The sequence below is a fragment of the Triturus cristatus genome, chromosome 4_1 (assembly GCF_964204655.1).
Source record: "Triturus cristatus chromosome 4_1, aTriCri1.1, whole genome shotgun sequence".
Classification (NCBI taxonomy): domain Eukaryota; kingdom Metazoa; phylum Chordata; class Amphibia; order Caudata; family Salamandridae; genus Triturus; species Triturus cristatus.
Window position 1 is genome coordinate 62,492,360 of NC_140585.1, and position 18,501 is coordinate 62,510,860.

Sequence of the window (18,501 nt, forward strand, 5' to 3'; positions counted from 1 at the left end):
TGTGTGCATTCAGCTTTGGCTGAATCGATTCCAAAAGGTCCTCTCCATGTCGAGGGCAGCGCATGCGCTGCTTTCACCATGCGAGACCTAAAAAGTATTTATAACTTCACGAGCATCTTCAAAACACTGATACTGAGGGCTATAGAGTATTTACACAAAGTTGTCAACTGGAAGTGACAGTTTATATTTCATTAAATATATGAGAATATGTATAAGGTGTGTAATTAAACTGGACGGCTTATTTGTTTTTTAATTTTATTTTTTCAAACGCTTCCTTTATCGTGTTTTTCAAATGCACATCATGGTACATAGCAAAGTAAATAAAGAAAGATCCCATGCAATTTTATTCACCAGACCAAATACTGTATGGCATAAGCCATATGTCAAAGCGGAAATTAAAAGAACAGATTTTTTTCTAATCTTCCTGTGTTTTTGGTTATTCTTATATTTAATACAGTTTTAAATCCTCGAACAACACTGAATTTAGGCCCAAATTAGCCGGTGTTGAGCTTCTGGTTTAAGATCACAAGTGCCTTTTAAAATATTGAAATAGCGGCCTCTGCCAAGCTTTGATACCAAAGACTGTGTTTGCTGTTTTGTTACAGCCCTGCCAAGTACCACCCATCAGAAGTAAGACTATCGCATTTTAGTGCTGGTGTGCGCATCACTGCATTAAAATGGATTAGTCATGCACTTCTAGCGCCCTGGGACCCCCACGAGGTGTGCTCCACGAAACTGCCCTTTGATCCATTTAAGAGGTGCTGTGGTGGGCAGAGCGTGCTTTGTTAAAAAAAGATGTCTGTCTTTACATTGCTTGAATCAAGACGGGCCCGGCCGTCTACAGCCCCATATACACTTTTCATTGATGACTAGATATGTGCAGACGTTGGACTCGACAGGTGCACAAGGCCAGGGTTTTTCAAGACAGCTCAAGTCACCCTTCTTTCATTTCACCACTGCCCCTCCATATCTCCCTTTCCAGAGCTATGGCAGCAGGAGACAGCTCAGCGCTAGCCTCTGGTGCCTCTCCACCCGCATCGTGCAGGCTTGTGCATAGCCCACTATGACTCTGCTGTGCTTTTCATGCTGTCACCTCAGGTATGGTTGACCCTTTCCCACAAGAAAAAGCATTTGCAATGCAATCAGTCTCGCCTTTGGGACCTAAGTATTTATCCATGCAGCACATTATCCTGGGCAGTAGCGGCTCCTCGAGGGAGTGGGGCGAGCCGGTGGGGTGGGGGAGGGGCATGGTGGGAGGTAGTAAACTCCGGCGACAAAATAGTTTTTGCAACAACAACAGCAACAATAAATGTTATCAAGTCGCATTTTCAAATTTTACATGGCAGTGATCCAGAGGCTAAAAACTGAATATCCGTGGAGATGATGTAGAAAATGTCTGCTATGACACCAGTAGCTTTTTAGAGAGCTGGGAAGTGTTATAGGTATACAATTATTTGTTGTTTTGTCTGCCAAATAATGTTGAATACTACCTAGTAAATTGTGGTGTTTTCGGGACTTGCCGAATGTTAGCTTTGTATTTATTTGTGGTGAATAGCCTGCATTAATGTGAATGGAGCAAGCCGTTAAGCAGGAAGACCAGTGAGATATATACACGCCTGCAGCACTATAACAAATGTGTCTATAATTTGAGTATTCATCTAGTTATGATAGGATTAGTCGCCTGTGATAAAATTACACACCTCTTGTACTATAGGAGATTTAGGGCATACAATTCCTAATCCATGCCCCTAGTCATTTTGTGTGCATTGGAGGGCTAGACGTTTTTATGGCTATCAACACCAAAGGTGAATGGGATGATGTGCCAGGACTAGGGGAGGGACGGGTGCATTAAAGAGTGGAAGCACAACGGAGGGCGCCAACGGGAGAGGTTGCAGGTATGTGATTGATGGGTCCCTTAGAACCTTATTCTGCCATTTCCCATTCCTGCCTTTTGGTATGCAGAAAACAGGTGGGACACTTCACTCTTGGGAAGGGGTGCGAACGTGACCTTTTGTTTGACAAAGGAAGGGGGAGGGTACTTGAGGGGTGTTTGGGCTTAGCAGTGCTACGAGTTGCTGATGTGTATGTAATCCCCTTTTGAAGCCAAAGCAGTGGGAGTTATGGGTGGTTTCCTGACAGAAATAATACACAGGTGGTTGGTGTAGTGTATTGATATCCTACTATGAATCTTCTCAGAAGTTTGAGGACAGCGGCGAATCCCAGGTAAAATTGCACAAATAAGACAGTATATAAAAATAGACAAACGTAGATCAGCTGTTGACTGCCCACCCCCAAGTTAATCCCATCTATAAAAAAAGAAGAGGAAATAACAGGAATAATAAACCAATTAAAACTTGCCTGAGGCTGGCAGCGGGGAAGGCGTTATGAAGAAGTTTTTAAACGGGTACTGTGTGAAGCTGGAAAGATCACTGGTAATGCCCATGTCATGCCATGCAGGGGCTAACTCCTCGGGATATCAGGGGGACCAGCAGCTCTGCAAAGAAAACAAATAATCACTATGTTGCTTCGACGCTACTCGCTTACATGTTTCAACCTTGGTGATAATAAAGCAGCAACTAGAAGCCACCCTCCGCATCCATTCTAGAAAGGTTTAATCAACTGGGCTGCAATGCGACGCGGTAGAGAGTGCTGAAGTGTCCGTGGTAGAGCAAGACCAAGGTCGCACCATGCATGACAGGAGGGAGCTGAGCGGTGTGATCCTGTGCTCAGACCAGATGTATACACACGGGGAGAACCTCTTCCACTGCCTGCTGGTGGCGTATATGCAATGTAATGGCATTTTTTTATGTGCCGCGTGGTGTTTCTATATAGATCGTTGCTATCAACAGTGCAACAGGCGCAGTGTCACCTGAGCCTTAGGGGCCTAATGAACCCCAAACATGGCCGCATTTTACTATTCACCCATAGGGCAAAGGCCTCAATTTCCTTGCATGCTTTGCCCAAGCCTGGACAGAGCTGAAATGGACTGCAGGGCTGTGATTGGCCCGAGATTCTCTTGCACAGTGAAAGCCAGCATGAGGAACTGGATGTACCCTTAGAAGAAAGAAGGTACCACTGATGGTGGAAAATCAGATGATCAGTGTTGGACTTGGCCCTTCCTGTAGGTTCACCCCTAAACTTTTTGCCTTAAGCTCTGACATAGTTGTAGTGATTTTTGGCCTCTGCGCACTTTAGCACCGTGGCCCAGTGTAAAGTGCGTGCACTCTCCGAGTGCGTGTGATGAGATTGTCCTGCCCTCCCATAGGAATGCGTGGGGGATATGTGTGTCCATGGTAATTCCTGGTATGAGAGGAGTGCAGGGTCGAGTTTAGTATGTGCGGACTCGTGAGAATAAATGCTGTGCAATGGTGTACGCAGATTTATGGTGACTAGTGGAGAAGTGCCACTTCTAGAAGTTGGCCTTTCTGTGTACTGTGTGTCTGCCTGCCTGATGTGGAGTGCATATCTGGCTTGTGATTGACAGGAGCTGAGAGGGCTGGGAAATTCCAGGAGCCAGGGTGAGTCTGCTCGGTGGTAAATGGAGAGATCTGCATGTAGATGGGAGGGAGGAGTTGCGCCTGGGACCTGAATAGAACTGGGCCTTCCCTCCACAATGCTGGCTCTGCCCCCTGTGGTGCGTCTGAGCACCTAGCCTGTCCTGTGAAAGGGAGAGAGGAGCTGAGCAAAGCAAAGTGCTCAACAGCTCCCCTAAACCAGTTGTATCTGGTTCTCCCATTGCCTGCATCTTAGAACAAAGGAAAATGCTGTATAAAAGAAGGGGCTGTGACCCCATGAAAATCTTCTGCTCTTGGATCCTGACAGAGGGGGGCTTGCTGCTGGTGGGGCCCAGGAGGGACCGCCATGGGGGCTGCCTCCCTGCTGGAGGGCCCTGTGTGCTGGCCCCTGGGCCCTACATTGCCCCCTTGATGCCTCCAGGACTTCATGGACCTTTTGCTTTTCCTCTGACTTTGCCAAGGCTTGATACAGCCTTCCAGCGCCCTGGGTGCCCACCCCGCGTATTGCCTTATTTCTAGCGCGGGTGCCCACCCCGCTCATTTGATTTCCAATGCGGGTGCCCACCCCGCATGGCCGCCGTGCTTATTTTTATTTAAATTGCGCAGGTACCCACCCTGCGACTTTGGCCTTTTTGATTGAGCGGGTGCCCACCCGCTTTCTATTTTCAATTTAGAGGGAGCCTACCCCTCATTGTGCCAGGAGAAAGTGCCGCTGCTGCCCAGCCGCAGCCGCCCGAAAGTCAGGCAAGTCTGCCTGTGACGTGGACGGGGTCTGCGACTGGGCCGGATGAGGCGCGAGAGTTGCGGGGCTTCCATGAGCTGTGGGGAGCCCCGAAAGCAGAGTGCAGCCACGGTGACTGGGAGCCCCGGGTGAAGTGAGGAGAAGTCTGGGGCCTCGCGACACCTACCTCGAAGCCCCGTTCACAGGAGAGGAACCGGGTGAAGCACTGTGCACGACGCGGCGGGGCTCCAGTGTGAGAGAGAGCCCCGCGTCATCCCACCACACTCGTAAGGAAACTGAGCAGAGTGCCATGCGGAGTCCCGGTGAGTGGGGGCTCTATGTTGTTTGGTGCCCTTCGAAGCACAGTGCCATTGCCCCATTTTGAGCGGCCCCGTCTTTCAGGGGTCAGCTTCAACGACCAGGGGTTATGTTTTTGTTCACGGAGCCAGTGCACTCCGATGTCTGGGCACAGTTATTTTAGAGCCCCGTGCGCTCCACAGAGGTACCCGGAGTTTAGGGGCCCCTGAGGGCCATTGTGCTTGGAGACATGTTTGTTTTTAGAGCCTAGGTGGCTCCAACCTTTTGGCCCCCCCTCATTTCTAGAGCCTGTGCGTGGCTCCAACGTTTTGCATATTGTTTCAAGGGCCATTGAGAGCCCAAGCCTCATTTGACCATTTCCAGCTGCCCAGCAAGTAGTGGGCAGCTGCACCGTTTAGGTCTTTCTTTTAGGGGACATGTTTTGAATGCAGGAGTGAGACGCACTCTATTCGCCCCATCTTTTCCTTCACAGCTGCGCAGCTGCTACGTTTAGACCTGCGCAAGGTGCGCACCCCTGACTCCGCTGCATTTGGCAGCAGCCCTGACTGTTGGACAGAGGGCAGTTGAGCCCCTTTGGAGATGGCCAGTTGGCCAGGGGGGATTGTTAGAGTTATAGAGCACCAGGCCCTAATGTGATGTGGTGCTAGGAAATGTGATGTATGTATTATGATTACGCACCCTGTGTTATACCTCTACATGTGGTTTATGATTATGCGGTTGTTTTCGCATATCATGGTTTATGCTAGGGAGATTATGTTTCACTGTGTGATTTACGCCCTAAGGTGAGTTATACTTAGGAGGTTAGGGTCTAAGGTGTTTAGACTTGTGAGATGATTGCATAATGTGTTTATGCTGGTGAGGTTGGCGTAGAATGTAATTCGCGCCTGATGTGATGCTGTGCATAATGTAGTTTATGTTACAGGCCGATGCTAAGTACAGTGATTACCAGTAGTTACTGGTTGTGTTCTATGTTTACAATAAGATCTACATTTACTACGTTCACTTTGTGATGGTACTGACAGTGGTCCAGTTGGCCCTGTCAGGTGTAATGAATCCCTTGTAAAAATGACCCAGTGCCAGGTGGCACCATGTAGAGCATGTGCTTACTATTCTAATGTGTTATGATAATACAAAGGCTATTTTTATATATAGCTTGTGTGGAGTTCCTTTTGTGGTGTGCCTGGGATGTTGTTGCTGTGTGCGTGCGCAAATGCTTTACACATTGCCTCCGGGATAAGCCTGACTGCTCGTGCCAAGCTACCAAGGGGTTGAGCAGGGGTTATCTTTGGCGTGTAACTCCCTCGCCCTGACTAGAGTGGTGGTCTCTGCCTGGCTTTGGAGCAAGCCTTAGCCAACCAAAGATCCCATTTCTAACAATCAGTTACACAGGGGTTCTCAGGGATCCAGCTGTGGCATGTGGATTTCATCACATTGATAAATGGATCAATGTTAGATACGTTGGTGTATAGGTGTCAGCTGGAGAGATTGCAAGGGAATTTCTGCTGATGGGATACTGATATGGAAGTGGTTAATTTGAGGCGGTGCTTCCGTGTGCGGCCCAGCCCCACTCATATTTTGGGACTAGTACTTAATATTTTAATTGTTAGACTTCCACCCAAATCAAGAGAGAAAAGCAGCAAAGAGAGAAAGAACAAGAAAAACACTAACAAAAAGAGGGGGGATGTGGTGCTACTGCCGACTTTGAAACTGGGACACCGGGTTCTAGTCTTGACATTCACTCAACATCCTGCGATTGTGGGCAAATCAGTTAACGTCCCTGTGGCCTGTGCCTGAAAACAACAGAACAAAATCAATGTGTCCTTGTGTAATGTAAAGGGTGCTTGTGTAAAGCACTCCAATAACGTTGGGTCCAGATTGGGCAATATAAAACTGAAAGGAATAAAAAAGGGGGATGAAAGCGAGTCAATGATATAAAGGGGCAGGGAGAGTATGGCAGTGGAAGGCAGAGGTGAAAAATGACCTTAATATTTGGCAACGCCCGACATTCGGCATCGCACCAGTAGGCTTCTGAGAAACTGTGGGCGCCGACAGAGAATATTCTTCTACTAGAAATTAGGCACAGCCTGTAGACGCCATTAGTCACCAACAGCCAGCTTCAAGAAGCCACTGGAATCAACCGGAAGTTTCTCCACAGCAGTTCAGTATATGCCCAACACCTCCTGCAGCAGCGCTGGGATCAATGTAAGTGGCCAATGGCGTTTTCACCCGGGTGAATATAGATCTGACGTTTCTCTGCAGTTAGATCCAGCCTGTAATATTTCTGTAATCTGATCTCACGTGAAAGAAAGGCCGTACACGTGTTTTGTCATCAAGCGGTGAAATTAGGACAGTTTGCGATTCAATGTGCACATTGTATGTAAAGTGATCAGATTATAATGTGCGCAAAACCTGTGTTTTATAGTGCTCACATCAGCCGAGCATCCAGGCGCTTCATCAGCAGGAGATGTCCACTTGGGTGCCTATATTAAGGACCGTTAAACTTTTCTGAAACAAGACTGGATTTGCACCAAATTATGCCGGGACTGGAGTGTATAAAAAGTGTACTTTTCGCTCCGCTGCGGTCTGCGTCACAGGCATTGCCTACAGCCGGTTCGAGTTCAGGTCTTATATATGTGGACGGACATCTCGGGACGTGCCCTGGGTTTCAAACACAGAACCTGAGCACATGTATGTGCTATTGAACAAGGCACGGACTGTTGCTATGAGCGCTAAAAATCTTCAGCCTATCAGCTTCACACCACCACCCGGTGTGACCGAGAGTGCACCCTTGCACGAAAGGAGCGGACACCAAAACTCCAATGGTATGCAGACAATAGCAATATAAAGCCATGATTCAAACCGCTAATCTCACCGGTCAGGCGGCATGCTCGCTTAATGCCAGAGGAAAAGGCAGTGTGGTGCCGTTAATTAAAACTACTTGTGAAACCAACAGAAGCGGCAGCGGGAATGCTCAAGCGCACACATAAACAAAGTCCGAGAAGCAATGTGCCAAGTGTGCCATGCTGCAACTTACTCTTCTTGCGTTCTGTGCTAAACCAGCCGCTTCACCAGAAATGTAACTTTAAATATACTCCTCACAGACATGCATGTCGTTCCTTTGTTCGATAAATGCCGTAGCAATGTGGGGCCGTTAATCCAAATGTTTGTCAAGCTGACAAAAACGGTGGCAGGATTACATAAATGCGCAGGGAAACTGAATAAAAAAAAAAAAAAAAAAAACTTGTGGTTGCAAGGTCGGAACCCGCCGTGCTTGACTTTGTCCCGTTTCCTTTGGCTGCTTGTGCGGTCTCTGCCTTCCGCCGTTCTATGCGCATGTGTTCTGGACAGGTGAGGCAAAATATAGTGCGAACTCACCCAGCCAATCCCAGGAGAAAACGAACATTTACAAATGCAATAGGACTCGTAATTATGGGAGACCTATTGCATTGTAAACAAACGTGCGGGCGTCCAAGAACTACGAACAGGAGTGGTGGGGTTGGGGGGGGGGGGGGGGGGAGGCTGAGAAGTCACAGAATGCAGGAGGGAACAGGGGGAGACACGGGAACAAAAGTGTTTTTAAAGTACAGGGGCCGAAAGCCATGGAAGGAGAACAAGCATTGGCATAGCCAATAGGTCTCACTTTTGGGACATTATAAGTGTTTAGCCATGCAACACTTGATGTTGTTGCACCAAGGATATTGTACTGGATAACTAAACACTTATAAAGTTCCCAAAGGGGAGACCTATTGGCTATGCCAATGCTTGTTTTTTTTTCTTTTTTAAAGGATAAGCAGTGCTATCAGGCTCCGGCTGCCACTTAGTCCACCGCACTCCACGTAGACGCTGCAGCCATCTTTGAATGGTTTTAAAGCCAATTCAAAAGCAGTCGCCAGTGTATGTGAATCCCTATCTCAACTGTGAGACTGTTCTCCTGCTTCCCAATTCTATTAAATACAAATTATGTAAAAAGAACATCCCTTTCTGAGCTGCACGGCTCAGCCTACCCACGCGCAGATTTGAAATACTGATGGTTTGGACTTCCCGGAATTCAACTGGTTGAGGTGTAGAGAGAGATAGAGAGAAAGAGGTAGCGAGAGAGAGATAGAGAGAGAGGGAGAGAGGGAGCAGTTCATCAAAATGCTCAGGTGCCAGGATCAAGTTGTCAAATTGTTCACAAATTCAGCTAAACACATTGATGCGAATGTGTGGCATTTCAGCAAATTGGCCAGGTGTAATGAGGGGATTAAGGCCAACATACAGATTGGCAAGAAAAAAAAGTAACAAGAGTTGGATGTTAGATGATTTAAAAGAAATGAATGCTGGTGAGGTGAGAGAATTTGAAGCCTCCGGAAACATGAGTGGTGCTGGAAACATTAATGATTCCCGTGACCTCAGAAATGCAAGTGGCTTGAATAGCTCAGGTGATTTCAGTAGCACCGACTGAGGTTTGAAGTTAGTGCCCCTAAATGATCTTCCCCAGGTTTCCATACACACTCCCTCTAGCATCACATCACCCGAAAGAATTTCCATTCACCCACAAGACGGCCACTGCGCTGCATAATACACGTAGCCGTAGCCTGCCCCTTTCTAAAATAAACCCTTCTTATTTTCAACACTTTCCGGCTAGTCGCACGGCCATCATTCAATAAGTGATTTCCTTGATCTACATAAAGGCCTACCTAAATTGGGCTCTAGTATGTAAGACAAGCATTTGCAATGCAATAGGTCTCGCATTTATACGAGTTTGAGCTATTGGCATTGTAAATGACAATGCCTTTTATTTATGTTTTAAAAACCCACACATAAATAAAAGGCATTGCCATTTACAGTGCCAATAGCTCAAGCTCAAATGCTTGTTATGGTGAGTTCATGTTTACTATGCGAGCAAAATAGAGAGTAAAGCATTCTGCACTTGCATTTTTACACGTAAATGTTTGTGTAAGCAAAATGTAAAACGAAAGCTAGCAAAGGCATTGAATTAACTTTAGACGTTGTTTTAGAAAAAAAGAAAGGATAAAAAAAAAAGGAATCTGCAGTGAAAGGAAACAGCAATCCTACAATAAACTGAAAGTTAGCCTCCTAATTAAGATAGTTATCAGTGTTGCCGTGGCACCCTTTCAGCTGAATGTGTTTGAAAAGCGTTCACACCTTGGTTTCGGAAGAAGACCGAATGATGCGCCAAGAAGTCTGGAGTGGTGTGAAACGTTTGAATAGTTTGTAGATGTGTGAAGGGGGCAGAGGCTGTGGGCTACCACTGAGCGGGCACACCTCTGGGGGGGCAGAGGACTGCGGGCTGCACTAAGCGTGTACCCCACTTGGGTAAGAGGGGCAGAGAGCTGCAGGCTGTCACGGTATTGCATGTGGAACACCACTGGAGAAGGAGGACTGCAGGCTGGCACTGAACGTGCATGCCACTGGGGGCCGAGGGTTGCGGGTAGCACTGAAAGTGCACACTGCTGGGGGCAAAGGGCTGCAGGCTGGCACTGAGCGTGCACACTGCTGGGGGTGGAGGCGGAGAGGGCTGCGGGCTGCCAGTGAGCTTCCACGCTGCTGTGGGACAGCGGGCTGCAGGCTGGCACTGAACGTGCATGCCACTGGGGGCCGAGGGTTGCGGGTAGCACTGAAAGTGCACACTGCTGGGGGCAAAGGGCTGCAGGCTGGCACTGAGCGTGCACACTGCTGGGGGTGGAGGCGGAGAGGGCTGCGGGCTGCCAGTGAGCTTCCACGCTGCTGTGGGACAGCGGGCTGCAGGCTGGCACTGAACGTGCATGCCGCTGGGGGCAGAGTGTTGCGGACTGGCACTGAACGTGCACACTGCTGGGGGAGCAGGGGGGGTGGAGGGGCAGAGGGCTGCAGGCAGGCTTCTACCTTTGAGAGCATACCACACTGGATTCCGAGGTGAAGTGGGGGATAGTAGTGGGGAGGGGATCGGGGGTGTAAACAGTATAACATCAGAGGTGGTCGACAAGTTAATAGAGGGAGTCAGAGCCGAGTGTTGAGAAGCCGGGCTTGCCTCAGAGAGTCCGTGCACCAAATGAACATTGAAAATATTCGGCATGTAAATCACGCAAACGATGTCATGTAAATATTAAATAACTAGTAGGGGGAAAGGAAAGGCAAGAACTAACCCGCCTCTGAAGTTCGACTGCAGGTATGGGAACAGGAGTTTGTTCCACACTTGAAGCTGCATCCCGAAAGGACATTGTTAATAAATGTTAATGAGGCGCCAACAGATGCTGAACACATTGATTTACTCCGATCTGGTCAAACAACTATTTTAAGAGGGGGAGCAGAAGATATTTATTGTTCATTATTTCTGTAACATTTGAGTGTGGTTAATGCTACTTACATAGTGCAGGCAGATTTGTTCCCTGGCGGCGGGGGGAGACCCCTGGGGCGGAGGGAGGCAGTCAGCCAGAGCAGCAAATGCAGCAGAGGAGTGAGTACTGAAGAGGCGTTGTCACCTCATTAAGGGAAAGGTTGCGTGTGTGCTATCTGGGGGGCGAGCGAAGCAGGAGGGGTAAAGCAAACAGTGCTTTAAGGAGCACGCCACGGCCTGCAAAACTAAACAAGTACTTGGGAAGAGGAAATCTGAAAAGAGAAATCTAAACACAGTGCAATGAGTAAGCTAAGAAGAAAAAAGATAAACACATCTTCTCGGCCGCTGCCCATTTTTAATCAGACACTTCAAATGTATTGTATTAGAAATAGATAACGCAAGACAATTTCCCCCACTTTTCAAGAGCCACAGCCCCACAACGTGTCCGCTTCTTACACTTCAGTTAATTTATCACAATCTATTGATGAATGTCAGCTTTAGTGGTGTTATGTTAAGAAATCGGGCTAAAGCACTTATTCTGTGTTTTAGCTCATAATTTCGAACAGAAAATTGGCAAAGCAGGTTTGAGGAGCAGCGAGGCATAGGACCAGCGTGCCAGTGGCATGATGTACCTCATTTAGACAAACCTGTGTCCACAAGCAGGGGTCACCAGGGGTCACCCAGAGAAGTCCGCAGAGAGGCAGAGTCTGGATGCCTGAGGGGAACCAGAGACAAAGTAAACAAGCAAGAAGGGGGTGACTCCCCTGACACGCACACCCCACGCTTTCAAGCCTGCCATTCGCGAATTGGGCCCGCACAGTATTATGGTCGGGGGTCCAAGGCTGCATTAACCCCCAAGAGCAGGTTTGAAACGAGTATTTCTCGTCAAAGTCGAAACGCTACCTACTGCCACATTCAAATCATCATAATTGTCTGCTTCTACTTTTTTAAAGCACCCACCACCAGCCAGAAATATTTTGGTGCTGCGAGTACATGGCGCAGGTGAACTTAGATGGAGTGGACGGGCATGGCAGTTTATTTACCATGTTCAATATTATATATTAAAAATCACAAAGCCATCACTTGCTCTTTTGCTCTACGATTAATACATTTAAAATACATAACCCCATTTTGTTTCTGTGCCCAGCTGTGTGCTCTGTCGGTGTGCAATGGATGTTATGCTTTGCATCAGGGTACACAGTGCGCTGGAGTGTAACATGAGGTTTATTTCGGCATTTCTCTTGTCACAGGTACTCAGCAAGCGCTGCGCTTTTTCCATCACGATCTATACAAGTAAGATGGCAGCTATAGCACCTTGACACACAACTGGATGGAATGTGAGCTCTATAAAAACAACTATTAAATGAGTAATTATAGAAAAAGTATCGTTCGGTTTTGCGAAGGCTCGACTATGTTCTCACAGTTATCTGGTCGGTTCACAGGACAGTGTTAACCACTTGAAGACATCACCGGAATCCCCTCTCGTAGAGTAAATGTCGCACTCTGCTATAATTGCTGACTTTCTGGACCCCATTACTGCCGCTAATTAGATGTTGTTTCACTCAAACCAAGCTCCATATACAAAGCCTCCGCATGTTCTCATTTAGAGCTCGGCAAACGCCATTTTATCAGAAGCAGCTCTAAGTCTAAGGTCAGTCCGGGCACTTTAATTAAGAGAGGATTGGTGGCGGTTTCACACACAGAGCAGCCCCAGCGCTTGTTTTATACCGAGGACCCTTCCAACTCTAGTTAGTGAACCCTTTCAAGAAAGTGGCAGAGCATGGGCAGGAAACGTGCAGAGGGCAGATATCAATCAATTAATCTAGATAAGAGCGTGTTGGACAAAGAGGGCTCAATCGGTCCCAGGGCAGCAAGAGGGCACCTAGATAGGGAAGTGGTGGAGTGAATGCGCAGTGTCTTGCAGTGGGCGCCGCGCTGAGTCTTAAAGTTAAAGAAAGCTGAATATTTCCAAAGACGGACGGATAGGGCTAATGTCTGCTCCTTCTCTCGCAGCACTCCCGGTTCTTCCCCCGCCCTCTCGTGCTCCCGGGTGAGGTTACAGGCGAAGTGCCTGGAACAAGTCTGGATTACGGGGGAAAGCAGCGGCGCCGGCAGTGCTGCTTAAAGTATGTGGAGCAGACATCGCACTGAAAACATTGCTGGGGAAAGGGAGCACCTGAGAGAGGGCACAGCGCCAGTTGCTATTTTTAATGCAGCGCCGAACAAAAGAAATGCACGCCTCATAATATAAAGCTCACCATGCTGGGATGCAACAAATGTGAACAACAACAAGGCGAGGAGGGAGTGGAGGGGGCCACGCCCCCAACCACGACCGGCTCTTACATTTGTCGGCAGGGTCTGACGTGTGCGTCAGGGAGGGGTTAAAGGAGGGGTAAAAAAAAAAAGACGTAGACAACAACAAGCAAGAAGGGGGTGGCAAATGGTGTGCACTTTAATGTCCTCAGTGGCCGCGCGGCTCACTGAGGACATCAAAGCAAGTGATCAGGCAGTGCTTTTCAGGCTGCCAAATGGTGCGCGCGCCCGGCGCACATGCACTGTATTTGGCGGCCTGAAAAGCCACTGTTTGCACTGCCAAAACTCGCTTACTATAAGTCTCGCCAGAGAAGCGCTAAAGCGCTGTCTCAGACGAGACCTAAAAAAGGACTAAAGGTTTAGATTACTCTACAGTGGGTTTATGAACATGGAAAACTATACTTTAAATGTGAATCGTACTTTACATTGAAACGCGAAGAGTTAAGGTTTTCGTCATACAAGTGAATCTACAGTACGTTATTATTGAGCCAGAATAAATGGCTCTTTTAAAATGTGGATTCTCGTGTGCATCTTGATGCAAAATTATGTTGCAAAACTCTTGTGGGGAAAATGGTGACTTCATCATTCAGTGACAAACCTGGGACACGTGTCCTAGACATGGGTCATGCCAGTATGTTTACTTCGGTGTGTGGTAGACGCAGCCGAGAGAGAAGAAGAGAGAAAGAGAAAGAGAAAGAGAAAGAGAAAGAGAAAGAGAAAGAGGTGTGCGCGCAAACTGGAGGTCCTTTTGCTTGACCATAATGACTTGAGGGATGGCGTGCTGCAGAATGGCTACTTTCAAGAACTTCTGTCATTGAAGAAGCTGGATCTCACAGGCAATCAGATCCAAATGGTAAGACCTGATCCTAGCTTTAGTGCCTTGAAGATGCTGCAGTCATTGCACCTGAAACTCAACAAAATTGATGCAATATGTGGAGAAGATCTTCAGCACCTCCAAGGCCACCATCTTTCTATGTTGGACCTCTCGTCTAACCAACTGTCATATAGACAGCCAAGAATAAGCCAACCAGAGTGTACCAACCCCTTTCACAACATCAGCATCGACACCCTGGACATCTCCTCCAACCCTTGGACTGTGCAGGGTGCTGAGCAGTTCTTCCAGACTATTGCCGGAACCAAAGTGCGTCATGTGCAGATGCAACATTCTTCCAGTTTAGGGAGCTCCTTTGGGTTTAAAAACATACAGGATGTCAATGCATCAACCTTCTCTGGGTTGAATAAAAGCAATGTCATGTCCTTGGATCTCTCACATGGATTTATTTCAAAGTTGTCCCCCAGGGTCTTTTCATGCCTTCCTCAACTCCAGTCATTAAATGTGGCCTCTAACAAGATCAACAGGCTTGACAAGGAGGCCTTCTTTGGGCTCCATAATCTTCAGACACTGAATCTGTCCTACAATCTTTTAGGCGAACTGTATAGAGAAAGTTTTGAAGTTCTAAAATCCTCACCCCTTCATTCCCTAGATTTAAAATCCAATCACATTGGTGCCATTCAGTATGATGCTTTCAGTGATGCAAGTTCATTGCAATCTCTCAATCTGGGAGAAAATCGAATAAAGGACGCGTATGGTATACGTTTGTTTGCCGGCAGTGCGACCCTCATTGACTTAGCCTATAACCGCCTGCAGGATCTGGGAGAGTTCTGACAAATCATACGTATTAGAACACTGGAACACCTCTTTTTGTCTCACAAAATTATCTCTAGATGTTCTGCCAACCCAGAGGCTATGATACCTGAAGACAACAATCTCCGTATTCTGGATCTGTCCCACAACTCCCTGGGTACAGTGTGGACCTCGGGGGCTTGCCTGAACATTTTCTATAATTTGAGGAAACTGATATCATTAGACCCATCTCAAAATTATCTCTCAACCTTGCCGGAAAACCTGCTTCAGGGCCTAGTGTCTCTACAAAATCTGGATCTCTCCAGTAATTCATTGTTGTCTATTCCCAACCAGCTCCTTCAGGGTCTGACATCACTTAAAATTCTGCGGTTGAACAGTAACAGCTTCATTACCCTTTCATCAGCTGCGTGGATGCATTTGCCATCCCTGAAATTCCTGGATCTTAAAGACACCTCCTTCGTATGTCACTGTGATCTGTTGGATTTTGCAACATGGATGAAAACTACTAATATGATATTGGTTGTTGCCGGGTCCCTCTGATATCATTCCAAGACACTGTCCTACTAACATACATTGAGAGAACCTGTCTAAGACAAAATTAAAGATGGAGTGGTACTATTAAAAACTTGGTGAGAAGAGCTACACTTCTTACTATAGACATGACAGAATGAAAAAAGACTGCAGAACGAATTCAGCGGTGCTTTTTCTGCCTTCCATATTAAAGGGATTACCTCATACAAAAAAAACTATCCCTTTAGACTGATAAGAGGCTCGGGAATGATGCAGAGAGGGAAGAAATGGATGTACTGTCCTCGGGATATTACCCCTTGACCTTGGAATAAGGACAATGCTTACCCATTTGTTAGTTGTGATTTTGCATGTAGATGCTTGGTCCTAAAATGGAATATTCTCAATATTATCAGGGTGTAACCTCTTTTCTAGTCATCTGCTTGTATTTCAAATGTGTCTAATAAGTGGTACAAAGATACCAGGCTACAAAAAACGCTGACTCAGGGTTGTACCCGAAAATGCTCGCTTTCAACATCTGTGTCTGCAGTCTGCACTGCTATGGAAGGCAATTTTGACAGACATATGAATGTATTTCCTGAAGTTAGATACTAGTTTCTGATGTTAAGCCTCCATTCATCTTCCTTTAATTACCTTACAAGACAATTAATCCAAACATTCTTTGATGTCTGTAGTCACCACCCCCTACTGTTCCTACACATACCTACTTCGGCAGCCAATCAATTCACGCTTTCATCCATGTTAATATCCATTTCTTCACATCTCGTCATCAATGCACACCTCATACTCCAGTAAATATACATTATGAGTACATAACATGTCTATCACCAACACAATATTTTCTCCAATTTCGCCACACTTTCATCAACCAGCCAACATGGGCAACTTATTCCTTGACAACGGTGGCGCAGCCGAATCCCATGGACCAAATTATCTTTTTATGAAAATATTGCCTCTTAAATATTGTTTACAAAAATATTGTCTTGATGGAGTTAATAGGAGACAAAATCAACACCCAACAGACAGATATTTTGTAAGCGGTATTTAGTCCACAATATTTGTTAGACAATATTTTTGTTATTGATATTCTGACATTCAGCACTTCACAACTCCATCCAGCCTCTGGTCCATACCCCATCCCACATACCCTAATCGGCAATAAAGCCCCTGATGTTATGTTACAGAACGTATTAAGCATAGTGTTCCCCACCCAAAAAAAAGAACAAAAAAAAAAAAGAAAATGAAAACAAAATCACCTTTCAATTAGAACTGTGTACGCTCACCTTTAAAACATTCTTTAAGCCTCAATAGACAAATTCGCCTCAAAACCCCCCTTTTTTTTTTTTAAACATACATACAGACTTATACTCTTAAAATGTCTATATTAAAAAACATATAAATGAAAAAAATTAAATACAAACTAAATAGAATATACACATTTGTATGGCAAGGCCCGGAGGCCAATATTATGCATAGTACCTTAATTGCTACTGAAACACAGAATTAGAATACAAAAACACTCTAGAACACTGAACATGCTTATAATCCCAGAACAGGCAGCCATCTTCCTCTTTTGTTGCTGCTCGAACACAAGATAAGTACATTCATATGAACTGTATTATGATAGCTTAATTAAGATATATATTTAATAGATGGTAATTGATATTTTAATAAAGGAGATTTATAAGGAGTAAAAGGTTGTAAGTTAAAATTAGTAAAGTTGTTTTGAATATATAAGGGTGTGTATTGTTGATTTAAGCAGAATGTAGGCTTAATTAGAGTGAGTGGAAAATTTGGGGCGACATTTCAGAAATATTTGTTTACAAAAAAGAAGTTAATTTAATGCGGGAGACGCGAGGAGTAGTGGTCGCGCTAGAGGGTTTACCGTTTAAATTGTAACGGAGATCGGAATGTTTGTCTCGTAACATGCGCGAGGGCAGATTGGCAGTGCGTGAGGAGAAAGACCAGGTGCGGGCTACTTGACGCGCATCAGCGCGTGATGGTATACGGCGCTCAAGCGGTTAGAATGTCACGCTCGAGCGCGTTTGCATTGTTGATTGAATATTAACGAGGAGAATGGAATAAATGAGCCGCCGTACACACGCTACGTACGGCGGCCATTTTGGAAGGTTGGGAGAGATGAGATTGAATAGTTAAAGAAAACTGATGGCCATATTTAGGGAAGAAGGTTAAGGTAAAAGGTATTGACAGTTTCCGTCAGAAACTGATCGTTTTTTACACGGAAAGGTCAAGTTTTGGTCAGGGAGGTTGGAATTTGAGTTTAGTTGTCTTAAGTTTGGAAGAAGTTTCTTATAGAGAGGTAAGATTTGGCAGATTTAAATAAGAAAAATTATTTAGGGATTTTTGAAGAGGTGTGGTTTAGTGAATAACATGTTAAAATGGAGAATTGTGAAGGAAATCTTGAAGAAAAAATGAAATCCTATATGAATAAAATGTTTGAAGGCTTATCAGCTTCGATTGATAAAAAAAATAGAAAATACTTTTGAGAAAAGTATGAAGAAAAGAGACAATAGGCAAAGAAGTGGTGAGGAGGAAAGTTATTTGACTACAGAGGAGGTTGATGTGGTGGCAGGAGTATCTGGTGTAGGTCAAAAAAGGAAAGAGAAAAAAAAAGAATGTTGAAAAAGGGAAAAAGATGATGAATGATGAACGTAAGGTTCAGAAAGAAAGGCTATAAAGACCAAAATTAGCGCTATAAAGGCGCAAAAGAGAAAACACAGTGCAGTATCGTGTGATTCAAGTTCATCCTCAGGTGATGTTGAACTGACATGTAGTTCTAGCCTGGAGGACACGGATGTTGAAGAGGTCCCAAAAAATAAAAGGAAAATAGATGATAAGGAGATCAAATTGGAAATAGGGGATTTTGTATATCCTCAAGGAGAGGATATGTTCGATCCGTTATTGATACAACATCCGTTATCACCACAATTGACTCCGGCTGATCATGTAGCCCTAATATATAAGATTTTGGATTAGAAGGGAGATCCCTAAAGATGTAAGAACGAGGCAACGTTCGGAGTGTCCAAGGCCTAGTCTCAATAGTAAGGTGGCATACACACCTGAACTAGATCAGAAGACGTTATGCTTCATTAATAAAAGTGTTAGGGATCCGAGAAGAGGC

General features: G+C 45.8%; 1 protein-coding gene and 1 pseudogene across 3 annotated transcripts in view; one reads left to right on the top strand and one right to left on the bottom strand.

Moving 5' to 3' along the window:
* LOC146839523 (uncharacterized) overlaps positions 1-18,501 on the bottom strand; it is a 108,274-nt gene that overhangs the window by 69,517 nt on the left and 20,256 nt on the right. The window contains exons 1-3 of one of the 3 annotated variants that reach the window (XM_085651567.1): positions 13,132-13,177; positions 11,521-11,588; positions 2,359-2,494 (exon numbers count right to left, since the gene is read on the bottom strand). The gene's annotated coding sequence lies outside the window, so the exon portion shown is untranslated. Of the gene's footprint in view, positions 1-2,358; positions 2,495-11,520; positions 11,589-13,131; positions 13,190-18,501 lie in introns of those variants that run through there. The other 2 variants (XM_085651566.1, XM_085651565.1) reach the window with 2 other exon arrangements.
* LOC146839524 (toll-like receptor 5) lies at positions 13,812-15,433 on the top strand (annotated as a pseudogene).